At 40.8% G+C, this 19,955-nt stretch overlaps 1 long non-coding RNA gene across 2 annotated transcripts; it reads right to left on the bottom strand.

Annotated features, from left to right (window-relative positions):
• Positions 1-6,491: 6,491 nt before the first annotated feature.
• LOC145721438 (uncharacterized) lies at positions 6,492-16,729 on the bottom strand. 2 transcript variants are annotated; one of them, XR_014145114.1, is made up of 6 exons: positions 16,571-16,729; positions 16,212-16,300; positions 12,845-12,936; positions 10,897-10,967; positions 7,636-7,753; positions 6,492-7,140 (listed from the first exon to the last, which is right to left on the bottom strand). It is a non-coding gene; the product is annotated as an uncharacterized LOC145721438 (long non-coding RNA). The 2 variants fall into 2 exon arrangements; XR_014145113.1 differs by lacking the exon at positions 16,571-16,729 and having other exon boundaries at positions 16,212-16,508.
• Positions 16,730-19,955: the final 3,226 nt, after the last annotated feature.

Here is a 19,955-nt window from a genome sequence, read left to right as displayed (position 1 = left end):
TATGTGACTGCACGTTTACAACTATAAAAGCATTCCATAAATGCAAGGTCTGTTGTGCCGTCAGGAGGCCTGGCGGTTGTAATCTGAGAAGGGTAGGTTTAGCAGATCTCCCAGTAAACCAATCCCACCTAAAACCCTGAGCCAAGAAACAATCCCATCTCTATGTTGACTTCTCACCTCCTGATAATTGCATTTTCTAAGTTTAGGTGGAAATTAGACTATTGTATCATCAGATCATTAAATGATGCCAGCTACATGTACTGTAATTGTGATATGGGAAAAGAAGGTAATTTTCACTGATAGTATCGTGTCTGATGAGCAATGTCTTAAATGGCAGGCTCGGTTGCTGTTGAGCATAGAATCAAGTCCAGCTCGTAGAGGCAGAATGCAATGTATTGCAGGATTAAAGTGCCTTACAGAATCACTGGAGGCAGGGAGCTGAAGAAATAGCTGAGCTTCCACAGACAACTCCAAAGCGTCCACAGAATTGTATGGCTTCTGCTGCCGTGACCGAGAAGCCATCTGTTAAATCAGGAGTCTTGCTTGAGGTCCTGGGTCCAGAGTCACGCTGCTGCAGCCTCAATCAGATCCAACCTGATTCGCACCAAAATGCTGATTCATGCTATTTCTCACCCCACTTAACTCCATTCCAAAAGCAGTTCCCACATGATGGCATTGGATTGGTGGATCCTCCATCAACCCAGAACCCTAGCTTCAAAAGAGTCTAAGAAATATAGCTTTGGCCTATACAACCTCTGCTAGAAGTGTATTGGAATATACGTTGTCTGTGTCACTTGTCAATCCACAGTATTTGTCAGAATGAATTTTATGTGTACCTATGAAATGGAAATTGCTATTTGAGGTCCCCAAAACACTGGCTACATGTCTTAGAAATGAAATGATTTCAATGCAATGTAATATAATTAGGGTAGAAGGAATTCATTTAACTCAAGTGTGTATTCAATGAAGAGGCTAAAGCATAGGAGACACTCATATACATATATCTGTAGCATGTTATTCTTGAGTTAAAACATTCGTACCAGCATTAAACCTAAGTTAGGCATGTGGAGGGTTCATTAAGAATATTCTTTGCTCATAAATATAAATTTCTGTTTACATCCATTGATTAGGATTGGAATAACTTACTCATTTTAATGTATTTACACATCATGATGAAACCACAATAATTAAAGTTCAAGATGTGCATAGAGATGATCTAATGAAATTTTATTGACTAAGAGAGTTCCCAATAATTATCTTTCTGCTTGAACAGCTTAGCTGATAAAACGTAAGGTATTCAAAAATAAGAATAGACTAGAGTCATAGAAAAATGACCACAGTTTTTAATGGATCTAAAAATACTGTGAAAAAAAAAGTATCTATTAGAGTGAGAAGATAGTTTTGTTGTTGTAGGTCAGACCAGCTTCTGAGAAGGGCAGATTCTCAATTTGATAATGCAAAACTTCTTCTGCAATAAAACCATGACCTGTCACTGGTGAATCGGAGAAGTAGACAAAGATGGTCAGTGGATGGAAGAATTAGACTGACATTTCTTAAGACTGCTTAGGCAGGGCTTGAGGAGAAGGTAGGAGAGAAGTCTGGAGGGCAATGGAGCAGTAAGAATATCCTTTTCTCTAAACCTGTTTTGTTTTTCCCTGAGAGAATAGTTTGCAAACTTTTTGTTCTCAAAGTTCTTTTAAATTCTTAAAAATTGGGGTACCTGGGTGGTGGAGTTGGTTAAGTGTCCGACTCTTGGGTTTAGCTCAGGTCATGATCTCAGGGTCATTGCTCAGTGTAGAATCTGTTTAGAGTTTCTCTCCCTCTCCCTCTGCTCCCCTCCACCCACAGGTGTGCATGCTCTCTCTCTCTCTCAAATAAATAAATAAATCTTTAAAAAAATTCTTAGAAATTACTGAGGTCTCCAAAGAGCTTTTGTTTACATAGATTATATCTAATCAATATTTACCGTACTCTGGGAGCCTGGGTGCCTCACTCGGTTAAGCATCTGCCTTCAGCTCAGGTCATGATCCCAGGGTCCTGGGATTGAGCCCTGCATCAGGCTCCCTGCTCAGTGGGGAGCCTGCTTCTCTCTCTCCCTCTGCTGCTCCCCCTGCTTGTGCTCTCTTGCTCTCTTTCTGTCAAATAAATAAATAAAATCTTAAAAAAATTTACCATATTCAAAATTAAAATTGAAAGATTTTAAACTATTTAAAATAGCAATAATAACCCTATTACATGTTAATATAACAGTTAGTTGCAATTTAAACCCCTATCAATGAACTTTTGTACTCGGTTACATTAAAATCCATTGGTCTATCTTGTACTTTGAATGAATCTTTTACATGTTTTGATTTTATAACATCATTTGGAAAATATTAGTTCACTGAATAATGCAAATGTAATAAAGTCGACACAATATATCATATATATTAAAAAATTACATTTGTTAATGTCACCATTGACATCATCAGAAAAGTCGTTAAGCATTGGGAAGCTGTCAAACTGAATGTGATGGATATAAATTTTTCATAACTCTAATTTTCACTTTAACCTTGAATTCTATCATTGACAGCAAATACCGCTAGGTATTTTCCTTGAAGTGACAGGTTCACTTCATTCATTTTTTTGAGAAAATGTCTGCTTAATACCCAGGTCTGCATAATCATAAATTTTCTGTCAGTTGCTCTTTTATTGTTATTATTATTAATTAAAAAAAATTTTTTTTAGTGAGCTCTATACCCCATGTGGGCCTTGAACTCACAACCCTGAGATCAAGCATCGCATGCTCCACTGACTGAACAGCAAAGTGCCCCTGTCAGTTGCTCTTTTAAATAAAAATGGTGGTCTATGAAAAAAAAATGGCTTGTTCAGCCTTGAAGCTCAAACAATTGTACAAATGCTTTTTCTAGAGACACTCACTGTACGTTGGTGTACAAAAGCTCCTTATGTGTACTTCCCGACTTATCACACAAACTGTACCCAGGAGTCAAGATGTAAGATACTTCTTACTGCTTCAGGAAGGACCTTCTTAAGGGAAAGCAGTGTTAATTTTTTGATGTGAATGCATGGTGGTGAAGAATACCATGACTACCCGTACAATTAATGCCACTTTGTTGATTTTTGCTAAGGTACCAGAGGTTTTGTTTAGTGTCACTGCAAATACCAATAGAGTGAAAAAGACAAATAATGCTTTAGTTTTGTCATGAAAATAAATTTGATTTCATGGATTCCCTGAAATACTTCTGCAGTGGTGTTTGAATTGATGGTTTCTAGGTAGGTCCCGTATTGGGATCTGGGGTAATTGTCACTGACAGGGCCGTTTGGGTTTTTATTGAGGAAGCTACGATCATGTGTTAGGCTAATGCATGAAATATTGAAAAAATCTTAGATTTTCATCTGTATATTATTAATATTAATCATGAATTGCTACCCAAGGAGCAGTGCTCCAAACAAAACTCATTAGCCTGGAAAAATTTTGTTAGTGTTTCCAAGGTTCTTCCTTGGTCCTCTTCTAATGGTACATACTCTTTCTGGGCCATCTCATCTGCACCCCTGGCTTTCTTTCTTTCTTTTTTTTTTTTTTTTGAGATTTTATTTATTTATTTGAGAGAGACAGAAGGAGCAGGGCAAGTGGCAGAGGGAGAAGGAGAAGACTCCCTGATGAGCACGGAGCTTGATGCAACATGGGACTCTGGGATCATGACCTGAGCTGAAGGCAGATGCTTAAACCAACTGAGCCACCCAGGCGCCCCCGGCCCCTGGCTTTCATTCTGTACACAGCTAACTCTTAGTCCTGTACCTCCTACCACCCGGTTCCTCTGAGCTCTGAGTGACCATTTCCAACCATTTCTCTGGCACATTCCCTTGGGCATTTTCAGGTACCTCAAATCCAGTGTCCTGAAGTGAACATCTTTCTTCTCAAATCTATTGCCCCTTTTCTAGCTCCTCTTTTGGGTGCCTAAGCCAGAAACTTAGAAGTAAATCCTAGACTCTTCTTTTTCTCAGCTTCATAACTAAGTGGCCTTAGATCTTGTTGACTCTATTTTCTATCTTTTGAATTATCCTGCTAACCTACAGGTCCATTGTAAGTCCCTGGATAATTGCTTCTGGTGTCCTAACTGATCTCTCTGCCCTACAACAATCCATTTCTGCCTACAGATACTAATATTTTTTCCCCCTAAAGCCAAAAATGACTATGTAACTCTTCTGCGGAAAATCTTTCATTGGTACCTTCAGGATGAAAGGGAAACTCAGCATGGCATACAGGATCCTTTAGTATCTAATCTTGTCTCCTTCCGGCCTTATTTTCCATCATGCCCTCTGGGCTCCCAGTCACAACATTCTTCTTATGTACCTTCAAAATACTGTACTCTTGCCTACCTTGGTAATTTTACTTATGCAGTTCCTTTGCATAGAATTCCTTCCCTTTCATTTGTCTGGCTGTATCACATTTATTCTTCAATATTCAGTGGAAGTACTCAGCAGGCACGTCCTGACCCTTTAATCTATGCCCTCCAGTATATCCCACAACTCCTTGCCATAACTCTAGGATAGTGCTTGCTACACTATATAGTTATCATTGATCTTCTTCCCTGTCTTCTCCAGGACACATCTTTTAGTTCAGATTTGTCAAGTAATGTTCATCTCTTTCCCCAGCGCCTTTCATGGTGTTGGGCACACAGAAAGATTGAAAAAAAAAAAAGTGAACTAATTAAATTGGGTAAAATAATTAAAAAAAAATTTTCATGTCATATTTTCTTAGAGGGGAGTTATCTATATGATTCTATATCAGCATAATTAAAGAATCATGGCAGAATAATGCTGTATTTTTATACAGTATAATTTCACAGTTTTTTTCCCTAGCTTTGATTGTGTTTCAGTTGGTTTCATCTACCTACTTCCTTTGTGGAAGCAACACTGTGCAATGGATAATAAAGGGTCCTTGAGTTGGGATGGGGTCAGCAGGAAAATCACTTACCTTTGCACAAATTTTCCTTTTTTTTTATGGGGATGGGCCAAAGTTCTAGTGTGTAGTGATTTCCAGCTGCTTGAGGTAGGCTGGATATGATAGGGTTTGGGTTGGGCAAATCTTACCATTAAGCTGAATCCTAGAGGGGAGGGATCTAAAATTTGAAGAGAATCCTTTTCTTTTGCATATCTGGGAAAGCCTGTTAAATGGCATTCTCCTGGAGATTGAGGCACTCATGATTGCCATGAATCCAGCTTTGGGTTGATTTTCATCCCAGATTTTCTCAATTATGGCTGAACCGTAGATGTGAAGAGGCAGAATTAGGAATTCCACCAGGGATTGATTGATGTGGTGGTGTATTTGGGAAAGTTTCTTGGGGACTCATGAAGTAAAGTAGGTGTATGTCTGGGGCACATGGGTGGCTAAGTCTGTTAAATGTCTGTCTTTGGCTCCGGTCATGATCTCAGAGTCCTGGGATCAAGCCCTGAATCGGGCTCCCTGCTCACCGGGGATCCTGCTTCTCCCTCTCCCTCTGCTCCCCTGCTTGTGCTCTCTCTCTCTTTCTGTCAAGTAAATAAATAAATAAATATCTTTAAAGTAGGTATATGTCCTGAAAGAGTATCTTTAGAAAACTCTCCTAATCTTATGTTTTCTCTTGTGAATTCTTAGAAACACATAGAAATTATTTCTTGAATGAGAAGAGTCTTCAATATTTCATGGCTTGATGGTTAGAATTTACTTTAGCAAGTTAGATTTATCTACTGCAGACTCCTTGAAATTAAAGGCTTCTTGTGTGAAGCAGAGGAGAATTTGGTCTCCCCATACAATGTTTCTGACTTATCACCCGGAGGGCCCTGGTTGTGTTGACTATGGAAATCTTTTGATATTTCAGAAAACTTCTTATCAAAATTTTTTCTTTGGCCTATTCTTCTTCCTTCCTCTCTCTTTAAAAAAAGTCTTGTTCAGGTTGGTCCTTCTTTTCTTTAAACTTAGGGTCAAAAGATGACTGAAATATGTTGTGTCCACACCTTTATTTAGTCGAATACACTATCTTACTCAAAGCTACATCTTTTCCATAGTAAATATTTAATTTTATTCCAGTATTTTTAAAACGATGTTTCTCTCATTTATTCCAGTATTTTTAAAACAATATTTCTCTCATTTTCAAGGATTTTACTCTTTAACCTTACGGCTTTCTATGCAACACTGTATGTTCATTTCTGTTTAGGTCCGGATGCAGTTATATTTACATTCTTTTACTACTCTTTTTTAGAGAATCTCTAATGTATATTCATTTTATCAAATGTGTTTCCTATGGTATTTCTGTGGTTGGTATGATCACTAAATGCAGAATAATGCTTCATCTGCCAGGACCTCTGTTAAGTCATGTTTCAACATCATTTTTATAATTTCACCAAAATATTTTTTGCCTTAATCCCTAAATATAGATTTTGATTTCTTAATATGTTTTGTTTTCTATGCTTATGAATCTCAATTTGTGTAATTTCTGTATATTGTGTGGCTTATATAGCTATTTGAAATAGTGTGCTCATAGAGTGATCAAACAATGTGTCAAACAATGTCACAAGGGGGAAATGGATAGAACTAGAGTCTCCCTGTATTTCATTGTGTTATTGATTTAACAGGAATCTCATTAACTGTACTACTTTCCATAGTGACCACAAATGTTACTTCATATTGCTAAGGAGAGAAACTGTCCCTTGGAAATTAGTACAGATAATTTTCAGAAAGGACACAGTCATTGTAAAGTATGTTTTAGCTAGAAGCTAAAGCAAATAAAAGCTACAAATGAACCAATGAAAAAGAAAAGCATTTGCAAAATAAGTCTTATGATGCACTTAGGGAAGAGCTGTCTGACATTTCCTTTTGCTGTTATAATGGTATACTATTTGGTTGACCAGCTGGCCAGCCAGCCCCTAATGACTTCATATCCTGTTTTCCAATTATAGGACTACAAATTAACACATCTCCAGTGTTGAGCAATGATATTTCGAATCATTTAACTAACTCCTTCGCACAGGTTACCTTCCTTTATCAGCACCATAAAAAGGAGAAGGACGACAGCGTTTCTAGTCACTGAGAAGAGTGGCCTAATAAGCTGATGAGTCATGAACTCAATTCTTTCCTGTTGCCCAGCATCTCAAGCAAAGCTGAAAGGTTGAAAAAAATAAACCATACATTTTGTAAACAGACAAAAAAATGTGGTGATAGGTTGACGCTGACAATATTAGAGCTAGGATGAGAAATCACTTGTTCACCACATTTTAAAATTAACCACTGCACAACAATGAGGGTCAAATTTATGTAATCAGGTAGATTTGTGATATACATTATGGCAAATATACTGAAAATCATCTGGAGCCACAAAAATTTGTGGAATTGTTTCCTCTTAGAAAATTGCCTCATCAGCAGTTTATTTTAAACCATTCTACAGTAGTATTTTAATAATTTAAGAAAGATGATGTTAGATTATGAAGTTAAATTTTTTGTGTTGCTACTATTATAACATTTGATAACTGAATAATATGAATATGCCTCTGTGCTCTGCTGCTGATAGGACTGGGACAGTCAAGGCCTCCTTTTCTGTGGTCAGGACTTTGATTGTTGGGTTGGGCATTATGGGAGAAAAAAACTGCATTACTTACTAAATTCTTCTTGCTGTGATGATGCTTTCAAAGGAACTCAGACGTATGCTTCCTTTTTCCAAGATTTGAATGGTCAAAGAGGCAATCCAAAATCATATCTACCCTTTCCTTCCCTGTTCTAGAAGAAAGCACATTGTCAAACATTTTTCTCCCTAGGGGGTAAGGTCTTATCATGACTGGTAGTAGTCATATTCACAAATGACATTAAATTTGGTTCCTTGATGTGTTATCTCCAAACGTGGTCACATGTAGAGTCTCAGTGACACAGTGCATCCTACAACTTTAAATGTGCATCTTCTGACTGGATTACATCATCATGAATTATTATTTTCGAATAAATCCTGCCATTATCCTGCAAATATGACATTGTTTTGTGGGGGTTGGGGTGGGAAGAGTGTTAGAAGCATTACTTTGCCAAATGTTAACTTAATTTTTGTAACCCCATTCAGATATATCTTCCTTTTTAATGGCAAGAGGCAAAAAAAAAAAAAAAAAAAAAAGGCTCTTTCTTGATCTCTGAGAGGCTTTGAGAATAAAAACAAGGAAAGGATTGATGACCTAAATAATTTTCCCCTAGACATAAGTATGTTTTTTAGAGGAGTAAAGTAGGATTCAAGGGAAGAGTCTTACACAGCAGTTAAGGAGGAGAAGTTGGAACTAAAAACATATATAAAGGAAAGAAAAGAAAGAAGAGAAAGGACCAAAGATATCAAAATATAAACATTAGCTAGCCACGATTTCAAGAAGAATTGTTCACCTTTTGATCATCCCAGCATTGACTAGGACACACCTATGTATTTCATTCTCCCTTGTTTAACTTGGGAAAGCCCCTCTTTCAGCAAAGCACAAAGGAATTTAGTGCTCAGACCCCAAATAGCGTTAGTATTCTCAAGCTTAACACCAGGGAAATTATTTTCCTTCCTGTAAACTGCTTTATCAAATATCCAAATTGTAAATTGTCCTCCAGGTGATCCCAATGCATGATAAAAAGCGAACGTTTATATTTGAATAGGGGGCAATATCCTCACCCAAAGAAATGCATTTTGGGGTAGTGGTATTCAGATTATCAAGGACAAAAGGAAGTTACTTCACTGTCCTCAATTAGAGCACAAAATAACTCTACCTGTGCATAAAATGGATGTTGTTTTGGGTCCGAATGTTAAAATAAATAATTTAAAGCTGCAACAAATTGGATGGTAGGCAAGTAAGTACAATTAGGCTGGAAAGGCTTGGCTTCAGTTTGTCGAAATAGGGAAAAGATTGAAAGGAAATTTGCCACTTTTTTTGCAAACATAGACAAGCTTTGTTCTTTTTTTGCTCTTTTTGCATTTGACCTTGAATGATTACAAGAATGGCTACAAAGCCTCTAAGAATTAAAGCTCATTTTACTACAAAGGAATTTTTATGCAGTAGCTTTAATGTTGTACTTAAATTGAGCTAGATTCCAGGCTGCATACTGTTATTAACTTTCTTGGTGGTTTTATGTATGTGAATTAATTTTGTACCTCAATTTCTTTTCCAATTGTAGATATTTTCAATCTGTGGGTTATGGTATGGGAATAGAGACCATTAATAAAAACTATTGCAAAATGTTTTCGTAAAACTTCACTCTTTATAAGATATGATAATATCACTGTGAATATTATACTGACACAGCTGAAGCATGTTTTCTCTTGTTTTATGCAGCCACCATTTGTTAACCGAAGTTAGATTATTTAGGTTATGTAGGCAACCCTAAGGGATTACACGAATTATGCACTGGTCAAACTATCACTGAGGTGGGGAGTTTAGGCACTACTTTCAGCCCTGGTTACGTATCACCAGATATGTATCTGAAAAATGTGTAAACGCACAGTCTTGTCAATAGAACAAAATATATAGGTAACAGCAGTGGCTGATGGCTCTTGGAAACCAATCCTCTCTCCCTTTTTTTGTGGGAACATGTGGCTGGTACGCCTAGGAGGCTTATGAATTGAACAACTGGATATTAAAATGAAAGCAAATTAAACAGAAAGGATTTTGTTCATCTTTACTTAAGAACGTGAGTGACATTTAGCTCTGGGAAGATATGTTGGAGGGAAGAAAGCAAATTGACCACTTAAGTGACCAAGTATATGAGGATGTATAAAGGTTTCACACGGAACCTGCAAAGTCCAATTTGATAGTTATTGGATTGAATTTCTACCTACTTCTGGAAGGGTCTTCAGAATTAAAGAGCAGTTTGACCAGTAGGAGAGTGAGAATACCAAGTGCCCCGGAAGCTGGCAAGGGAGTGACCATGGCTCTGTGATTACTTTTACTATCTCATGGAGCTCTAACCCAGCGGCTTCCCATAAGGGTTCAAAGTTACCAACATGTGGGTGACTTAGAGCAGTCAAATCAGTCGAAGTTTATTTATGTCTGATCTATCCCATCTATCCCGTGACATAGTAATTCTTTTTTTTTTAATCTAGGATTTTCCTTCTAATTCTCTCAAAGCATCATGCAAATATTTAGTGATCTTCCCAACAGCTAACAAATGGGATATCAAAAAAATGTATTTTATACATTTTTGCTGGGTGGCGCAGTTGGTTAAGTGCCCAGCTCTTGATTTCAGCTCAGGTCATGATTTCAGGGTGGTGAGATAGTGAGATCCAACCTGGAGTTGGCTTCCTCCTTCTCCCTTGCCCTCTGCCCCTCCCCCCATGCGCTCTCCCCCACTCTCAAATAAATAAATAAATAAATAAATCTTTAAAAAGTGTATTTTAGAAATTGCTAGTGGGTGGGTGGGTGTGCTGGAAAGGAGGTGCATGATTCCTTGCACAGTAAGTCCTCGGTTCCCGGTGCCTTAGGCTGCTGTCTATGTAATCACGGAGGCGGTGTGTGATAGCAGAAAGAGCCTGAGTTTCCAGTCCGAGAGGCCTGGCTCTGCATCCTAGACCAACCTCTTAACTAACGTTGTGGCATCAGACATGTTGCTTAACCACGGTTTGTTCATCTGTAAAATAGGCATGGTAATACTCGCTTGTTGTACGCGTTACTAATGCTGTGTGCAGAATGTCTGGTGTTCAGCAAGCTCTCAACACTTCATACAAGTTATAATAGTTCTTTTATCTTCAATTTTATCTATTCTGTCACATGAAGAGAAAATGCCTACAAATTCTGGCCTGGGGCATTTGTTTTTAGTAGAATTTCTCAGCTGTGTATAGATCATAGTACTAAGTTGACTTTTTTAAAAACCCCAATGACAAGGCATCACAATGAAAAAAATTCTCATTTTACCTGGGATGTATTTGTTCATCTGTGGTCAAGCTCGTAGCCAAATCTTTTTTTGCAAGATTTCTTTGAAAGTCCTGAAAGAAAGAATTCATTTAGTATTTTTCACTTGATCACTTACATTTTATGTATTTTAGGAGTAAGCAACATCTGGAATTAACATCTATTTATATAGTTTATTTATTTAAACTGATGACTCCTGCTGGCACTCTTCTTTCTTTCTTTCTTTCTTTCTTTCTTTCTTTCTTTTTCTCTTCTTCTTTTCCTTTCCTTCCTTTCCTTTCTTTCTCTTTCTTTCTTTTCTTTCTTTCTTTCTTTCTTTCTTTCTTTCTTTCTTTCTTTCTTTCTTTCTTTCTTTCTTTCTCTCTCTCTCTCTCTCTCTTTCTTTCTTTCTTTCAGATTTTATTTATTTGACAGAGAGAGGGAGAGCACTAGCAGGGGAAGCGGAGGGCAGAGGGAGAAGTAGGCCTCCCGCCGAGGGAGCCTGATGTGGGGCTTCATCCCAGGATGCTGGGATCATGACCTGAGCTGAAGGCAGATGCTTAACCCACTGAGCCACCCAGGCGCCCCTGGCACTTTTTTCTGGTGTGACTTGCTTCAGCCTGCTGGGTGATAGCCCTGGGACCAGCCACTCCCTCTTGCGGCCTTCTCTGGGGGAGCTGGCCCAGCTGACCTCTGCTGGGCTCCCTGATGTCAGGCCACTGTCTGGCCCCGTCCTGCTCTCTCTGGGCTGTCCCTTCTGCCTGGCCCACTCCAGCTGCTTCCCATTCATTTCCTGGCTTCCTAGTTTGCAGAGGGCTTGGGAATTCTTCCAAGTGAAGCAGTGATCAGCATTCTTCACAGCTGACAGTTTTCCTGCCAAATGGGAGTCTTCCTCTTGCCACATCCGCACCTGTCCGCAGCTGAATCCCTTCTGGATGTGTCCATGGCAGCCAGAGCTCAGAGCATGGGGCACAAGGGCAGGAGCCCTCGGCTGCAGGGGAGGCAACGGAGGCCACACTTGATTCAGGGAAATGGAAACCCCCCTGCCCTGCCTCCCGCCCCCACCCAGAGGGGGAGCACCAGCTGAGCAGATTTCCCTGGATCCTGTTCTGCCCTGCTCCCATTGCCCCAAATGAGAGCACTAAGGAAGGTTGGCAGAGCTTGGAATCAACTAACCAGGGTTAAATCATGGAAAACACTAGAGGTTCAGACAGGAAACAGGGGCCAAGAGGAGTTTCAGATAGCTGACAAAAAACAGGATCGGCTGAACCAGAATTCTCCGCTGCGGATAAATGGAGCCTGCCACCACCTGATGTGATTTGGGTGCCTCTCTAGGTATCCTCCGATGGCTTCACCCAGGGCCTGAAGTTCTAGTTCCTAGCCCAACTTCCTCTTTCCAGTAAAAGCAGGGTGTGGTGCAGCATTTCCCAAAGTGTTGTGGAACAATAATCCCCTGAGATGCTCCTTGAGGAAAGGTTTCCATGGCTGAATAACATTGTGCAATGCTGTGGGCGCTGTAGCTTGCTCGAGAAGATTCATGGGAGTGCATTTGTATGTTAGAGGCTCTCAGCAGTTCTGCTTTGCCAGAGCCTCAGAAAGTTACTGGGCCACAACATGCTTCTTTCACGTAACACCTAATAACCAGTAAAATTAATGTTTGATGGACATACTGTTCCTTCAACCCGCCAGAACACACCCACCCCAGGATCTTTGTCCTTGCTGTTCCCTCTGGCTGGAATGCTGTTTCTGTGGATGTGCACATAACTCATTCCCCAGTCTCTTCAGATCTCTGCTGAAGGGATGTCTTTCAGGACCATCCTATCTAAAAGTCTTCTTTCACCCCCATCCATCTTTCTGTTTATCCCTTTATCCTGCTTCATCGTTTTTTTCTTAACACTTATAACTCCCTGACATTACAAATCTTTTATGTTATTATATAAGAGTGAATTTATTTTCAATAAGTCTATTGTACCTGAAATGGAAGCTCCACATTGGCAGAGATGCTGCTTTGCTCTCCGACGTATTTTCAGCTCTGGAATGGCCAAGCTGGCGGTCCACAGAGAGCTGTTGGATACACAAAACAGTGGAAAAGAGCAAGGGATCTCAAGGCAGACCACCTGGCACCAATCCTTGACTCTACCCCTTTCTCTCTTGATGTGACCTTGAGCATAATCCCTTCATTGCTTAGCTCCTTGATTTTTTTTATATAAAACAAGGAGAAAGACTCCCCATCCTGTCTCTGTTACAGGAACATGAGGAGCAACAAATGAGGGCTTGGCTAGGATGCTGCTTTGTCACCTGTCGGGGGCTGCTTAGTCCCTTCAGGCTGCTATCACAAAAATACCACTGACTAGATGGATGACTTATATAAACAACAGAAATTTGTTAATTAATCTCTCATAGTTCCAGAGGCTGGGAAGTCCAAGGTCAGGGCGCTGACAGATCCTGGGTCTGATGAGAGCCTGCTTCCTGGTTCATAGACAGCTTTTTGCTGCATCCTCACTTGGCAGAAGTACAGAGGGCCGTCTCTGGGGTCCCTTCTCTAAGGGCACTGATCTTGTTCATGAGGGATCCACCCACCTGACCTAATCACCTCCCAAAGTCCCCACCTCCAAATACCATCACCTTGAGGGGTAGGTTTCTGCATATGAATTTTGGAGGGACACACACATTCAGACCACAGCAGAGGCTGAGCAAATGCAGGGTGTTGTTATCAAAGGCAAAATGCAGAAAAGTAAAGGGAAGTAGCCCCCATGGTGGAGATAAGATTCTCTGGGAGTGTGAGGATAGGTCATTTTGACAGGAGGGAGGAACTAAGTAGGAAAAACCCCGAAGAGGTAGTATGATGTAGGGAGGAAAGACTCCTGGATGTAGTCCACAATCTCAGGGAACTGGGAGGCCTTTTTAATAAGGGGGAAGAAAGATGCACAGGTAGAGGCTGGTGAGCATTACCAGCCTTTGACACTTAGCTTTTTAAAAGTTTATTTAATCTGCATAAAAACTCTATGGGCTAAGCGTTGTCTAGGTTTTATTTGTGAGGACACAGAGGTGGGCGGAGTGTCAATGCTATAGGAAGTGAGAATCCAGATCTCAGTGCTGATCTGAGGCTGTGGGACAATGCAGTCTCAGCTCCCACAGAGCCGAGTGGGGTCTGCTCCTCCCCCTGGTGGGATGTGGCTCTGTAAGAGCAAGGTCAGGGTTAACCAGGGAACACCTGTTAGTCTCTTCCTCAGCTCTGGGCAGGAAAAGAGTTTGAGCTGGGGAAGAGTTTATGCTGAGACGTAGGACCACGCACAGGGGTTGCTCTAGTAGGGGGCAAGGGAAGGAAAGAAGATGGTGGAAAGTTGTTAGGATGTAGCCCCAGTTTTGCCATTGTTGTTGGCGGAAATGTGCATCTGTGCTGCAAAGGAAATTGTTGAGGCTGGGGAGCATGGAGACTACCACTAGCCTTGTTTACTTGTGTTATTTTCTGTTGCTAGGGCTGATTTCTTCTCAGATCTTGTTTCTTTTTATTTTTTTTAAATAATGTGTTGATATTACTGTTTGCATTAACCAGTTATCTGTGTGTCTCCATCTGAGTCCAACTAAAAATCATAAATGACTTCAGTAACAAATCTGGGAATTGAATCAGTGGAAAGATCTAATTTTCTTCTCTGTGTTGCCAATGTTTGCCTAATGAGGATTTAAATCAACTTTGAAAAACTTTGATTTATTTGGGTATTAAATTCAATAAAGGCAGCCCACCAATCCAGCTGCTAAACCTAATGCTTGAGAATCCCTAGCGCTGAAGACACTGGGAACTTTGCCCTTAAAATAGGGGACCATGGTTAGAAATCAAATCTTGACAATTCTAGAATATCGAATAGTTGACAGCTCTGGGATAAAACGAGCATGATTAAAGTGATTTCTATTTCATAGAGCTCATTTTCCATATAAAAGTTGTCAGAGTGTGAGTCTGGAGGGAAGCTTTGGCTCTGTGTATAAAGTGGTAAATCTAAGCAATGATCAGGGTAATCCAGCCCTAAAACCCTTTTCTTAAAATAAATTGATCAATGATATTTAGAAGCGAGAATGGGAATGGGGACATGTTTTTCCTCTCATGTTTTCTTTGAATCATGCTTTCAGTTTTCTCAGTTCAAGTGAAAGGACACTGTGTGTGTGTATGTGTGTGTGTGTGTGTGTGTGTGTGTGTGTGTTAGAGAGAGAGAGAGAGCATTCCAAGCTTTTCGAAGTTTCCTTCTTAGCTTTCTCTACTCATGTGCTCCCTGCTCTCTGTTGCAGCATGATGATCATGGGCGCAATGTAGAGAATGACTTAGGGATGGAAATGCTGATAAGCAGACTCGGCATTTGAATCTTAGCTTCACCACTTTCTTCTGGCCTTGGTACATTTTTTTAACCCCTCTGTCTCTGTTTCCTCATCTGCAAACAAAGCTAATAACAGTCCTTATATCTTATATCTTATTTGAAATAAATTTCTAGGCCCAAGGTGGAGCCACTTCTGCTCAAAGTGCCCCATCAGCAAACCCAAACTTAGAGCACTTTTGTGTCCCTGTAAATGGTTCTGCTTGACCAAAACCAGTATATTCAGTCAGCCAGCCCCAAACTCTAGGCCAAGCCAACCCCAAACAAGGTTGACTATGTGGCCCCAGACAATCAGATATTTTCTAATTTTCTCTTTCTAGTTCTTTATTCTTCATCTTATAAACGTTTCTTGCCTTCCACCCCATTTTGCAGGCCTCGGAGAGGAGACTGTCCACTTCATGAAGTGTTAAATACTTTGTTTCACCTAAATCGTCCCCTTTAATCATTTTATTTTATTTTATTATTTTTTTAAAATCATTTTTCTAGACAGTTGTCATGCAGATTCCATGAGATAATGCATGTGGAACATCTGGTACATGGTAAACACTCAGTAAATATTTGTCAGGGTTATTTTTACCGCTAACATCCTCTCCATTCTCTGTGAGGATATGTCTTTCTTGAGGAAAGGAACGGTTTTACTCATGTTGTGATCCTCATGATACCTTGTAGACAGTAGGTGTTTAATAGCTGTCTACATAAGGGAACAGAATCCACATGATAACAGTACTCAGCATGTTGTGCCTGACCCGCAGCCTTCTCGAAAAGACACCTGTCAGGAGGCAGGTTGAGTGTTTGAATGCTCCACTGCCCTAAAAATAAATTCATGGTATATTTCTCAATATCCTCGACATCTAAATGTCACCTTATCTTTCTTAACATGCACTAGTTAGGTTGGATCCTACTCTTCTGTGGTGTTCCCTGGGCGCCTGATTTTCACGGAGCTGGTAGGGGCCCTGGGTGCATGAAGAGACTCACGGTTGTGGAAATCAGACGACTGAAGTTCTGAGCAGTGTGGCTGGAAAAACGGTCATTTCTGTTTCCTCTGGGTCGCATTCTTGCACTTGCTTTTCCATGAGATGGTCAAACAAAGGCAGAGAGAATATTGACTAGGCGAGTCATCTCTATTATCATTAATAGCTTTGGAAGCCCTTTTGGGCATTTGCTAAAGAGAACTGCTTCCCTCCCTTGGGAAACTGAACCCAGTATGCATCAGCTGCTGCAATACCCCTGTTTGCAAGGGGCCCCCGGCCCAAGAAACAGGGCTCCCCGCCACCATCCTGCTCCCCCAGTTAGCCCTCCTCTTGGCTCCCCCTGAAGCTGAAGGAGATGCTCACCCCTCCTGCATTGTTCTTCAGGCCCCACGCTCCCTCTGCTCCCCGGGCTTCTCCTGGGTGTCCTTTTATTCTGGGTTGGGAGGGGAGTGTGTTCCCATTTTTTCCGTTCCTTCTCAAATGAAAGAGCTCAGTGTAAAACATTTTTGTAAGCTCTGAATAAATTCAGTCTGAATTAAAAAAAAAAAAAATCAATCACTCCCTGTCCATGTGGGACAATCTGTGGTACCGACTGCAGAGATCATTTAGGTCCGGCAGATCAAACCACACGAGCAGCATTTCATGGCAGAGAGATGGCAAGAATGGACTCTTAATGAAGAAGCACTGTGAGGATAAAACGTGATTAAAGTGAGTCGGGGGCGGGGGGGGGGGGGTGCGCCTGGGTGGCTCAGTGGTTAAGCATCTGCCTTCGGCTCAGGTCATGATCCCGGGGTCCTGGGATCGAGCCCTGCATCGGGCTCCCTGCTCAGCAGGAAGCCTGCTTCTCCCTCTCCCACTCCCCCTGCTTGTGTTCCCTCTCTCGCTGTGTCTCTCTCTGTCAAGTAAATAAATAAAATCTTAAAAAAAAAAAAAAGTGAGTCGGAAGAAATTACCAAGCAGGGGTCAAGAAAGGAGAAAGGGGGGCTTGATCATAGAAATACAAGCTCAGCTGAGTTAATTCTATGAGCGTTTGTTTATCATAATTGAGCATAAACGTTTGAGTAATAATCACACCTCCAAATTATGTGAAAATTATGCTCCTTTCCATGGCATAGAACAGTTTATATGCCCATGATCAACTTAGCTAGGGCACATAGCAATGATGTGAAAGCGAAGATCGCCATGTAATGTTTCCTTAAAAAAAATGGGTCAGTTTTTCCTTTATTTATATTTACTTGTCAATTTCAAAGGAATCAAACTTCCTTATAACATATAAATAAAGTAACCTAAAGGCACGAGCTCCTGCTGTTTCGGGAAGCGACCCTATATTTAGAATTTTTCTGTGGCTTTCTGATAAATGTATTTCCTTTAGAAAAGCCATTCTCACCACCTAACTTAAGTAGTAGAGGCTGTTTCTAATGAAACTCAGGAATTCCTGATGTCATCTTGTGTGTGGCCATCTCTCAATTAAGAGAGGAGGATCAGAATATGAAAAACCCTATGGTTACCGAGCAACTCGACAGAAATGTGCAAAAGCTCATTATGCGTGGTCATAGTTTGCAGCAAAATATGATCCTATAGAAAGTGAAAAGGTCCGCTCTTCTCTTTATGTAACTTGTCTTCGGAAGCCGGCGGTGACAAACCTCACGGATCAACAGCCTCCCCTTTGAGCAAATGTGGAAAACCACTTGTTAGTTCCTCTCCTCTAAGCACCCCTCCCTGTGGCTCCACTTTGTTTTCAAACTATTTTCTTTTTGGTAAAAGTCAGGCTCAGCAAGCTCTTTAATACACGAACCCTCCTGAGGTCTATTCCAACACGGAGGGGCCCCAACATGAGAACTGGTGCGTCGTGTGCCATAAGGCAGAGGAACGTTATTTTATTACCAGTTTGCACCAGAATTTCTCTCCGAAAGGGGGATGTATTTCCTTTGGAAAATACCCCGATGAGAGCGGGGAGAGGAGACGGGAGCGCCAGAGGGGCTAAGGGTGTGGGCGGAACGTTTCTGAGACAAAGGGAGCAATTGCGCAGGGACTTCCCGGGAGCGCACGGAGAGACAGGGGCGGGCCGCAGCCAATGGGAGGGCCGAAAGCGGCTTCCGTCGGTCCTGACGCCGCCGCTCCTCCCTCCCGCGCACAGCTTAGCGGAAGTTAAGGAACTGGTTTCATCCTTGGTGGAAGTGTGTTTTTGTTTTTGTTTTTGTAAACTTGCGTCAGGGCTGGGCTTGTGTCTAGATCGACGGAGTAGGACAGTTACCTTGTGTGGACCCAAGCAGAGAAAAACCTCTGAGAATAAGTATTTAGGAATTTTTTTTTTTTAAAGATTTTATTTATTTATTTGAGACAGACAGAATGAGAGAGCGCACATGAGAGGGGGGAGGGTCAGAGGGAGAAGCAGGCACCTTGCCGAGCAGGGAGCCCGATGCGGGACTCGATCCAGGGACTCCAGGAGCATGACCTGAGCCGAAGGCAGTCGCTTAACCAACTGAGCCACCCAGGCGCCCAGTATTTAGGAATTTTTAAAAAAAATTGTGGGGAGGCCTCTAGACACAGATCTAGATGGGTTTACTGAAATCTTTGAAGGGTTAAGAGGGGTAAGAGAGACTTTTATGGCATGTTGGTCAAACCAGCTACTTTATGGGAGACCACTGCTTTGTGATACTGTCTTCACTGGTGGGAAGCTACGGTGTGTCTTCAGCTACTTCATGGACAGGTACTTGGAAACATGATATGTAAACACCCGGCATTATGGTTGATTTTGCAGTCTTTGAACTGGCTAGACTTCAAAATGATGTTAATTTAAGAGGCTGGCTGATGGAAAATAATGAGTCTTGCATTGAATGACAAAGGACTTTAAGATCCTAGTCTTAGAATTCATAAACATCCAACACCACCGGTTTTCCCAACATCAATTCAGAATCCTTGAGAATGAGGGATGAATTCAGAACCAGATAAATTGGATACCTAATATTCCCAAGGGATTCTTCATTAGCCAAGGTTGCTAAGGGGCAGGTGAAGATGGGTCAAGATATTTGACCTTTTGCACATGATCATCATATCTGTGCTAGGATCAAATCTAGAGTACCACTGCATAAACCAAAAAACAAAAATATATTCGACAATGTTTTACAGTGTGTCTTAGAATTTTAGGGGTATAAAAATTAGTACATCACCTAAAGAAATAATTCAGTGTCATCAGATACTTCCTCCAACTGGAATGCTCTGATCCAGAGTTTCAGACTGCATCATCTGAGAGATGCCTTCCCTGACCACCCCTTAAAAAGTTTTCCCCTGCACATCACTCTAGATTTTCTTCACAACACTTATTACCGCCGGAAACAATCTGTTCTTTTTTTTTAACCTGTTTTTGGTCTGTCAGCCAACCATTGCAATATGAAGACCCTGAAAGCAAAGAATTGACGTTCCTTGTTCATTGCTTCTCAAGCTCTAGGATTGATGCCTGGCACCTAATCAGAGCTCAGTAAATATTTGTTGAATCATCTAATGAATTTCACCCAGCCTTTAATCTACAGATTATCAAAATCCTCATAGACCCCTACAAATATAGTGTGGTTATTATTATAAAGGAAATACATACTGAAGGATTCTTTAGCTGGTGTTTTGATCTAATTCCTTTTTATTATCATCCTAATCTTGGATCATGTAAATGATGATCACATTATACCCATCAGGATACTTTGCAAGAAAGAAATTCAAAATTATAGGAGCAATTTGGCAGTAACTTCCCAGT

The sequence above is a fragment of the Leptonychotes weddellii genome, chromosome 5 (genome assembly GCF_054177405.1).
Source record: "Leptonychotes weddellii isolate Sample4059 chromosome 5, ASM5417740v2, whole genome shotgun sequence".
Taxonomy (NCBI): domain Eukaryota; kingdom Metazoa; phylum Chordata; class Mammalia; order Carnivora; family Phocidae; genus Leptonychotes; species Leptonychotes weddellii.
The sequence above is the reverse complement of the archived record's forward strand: the minus strand, read 5'-3'. Positions and strand labels throughout refer to the sequence as shown.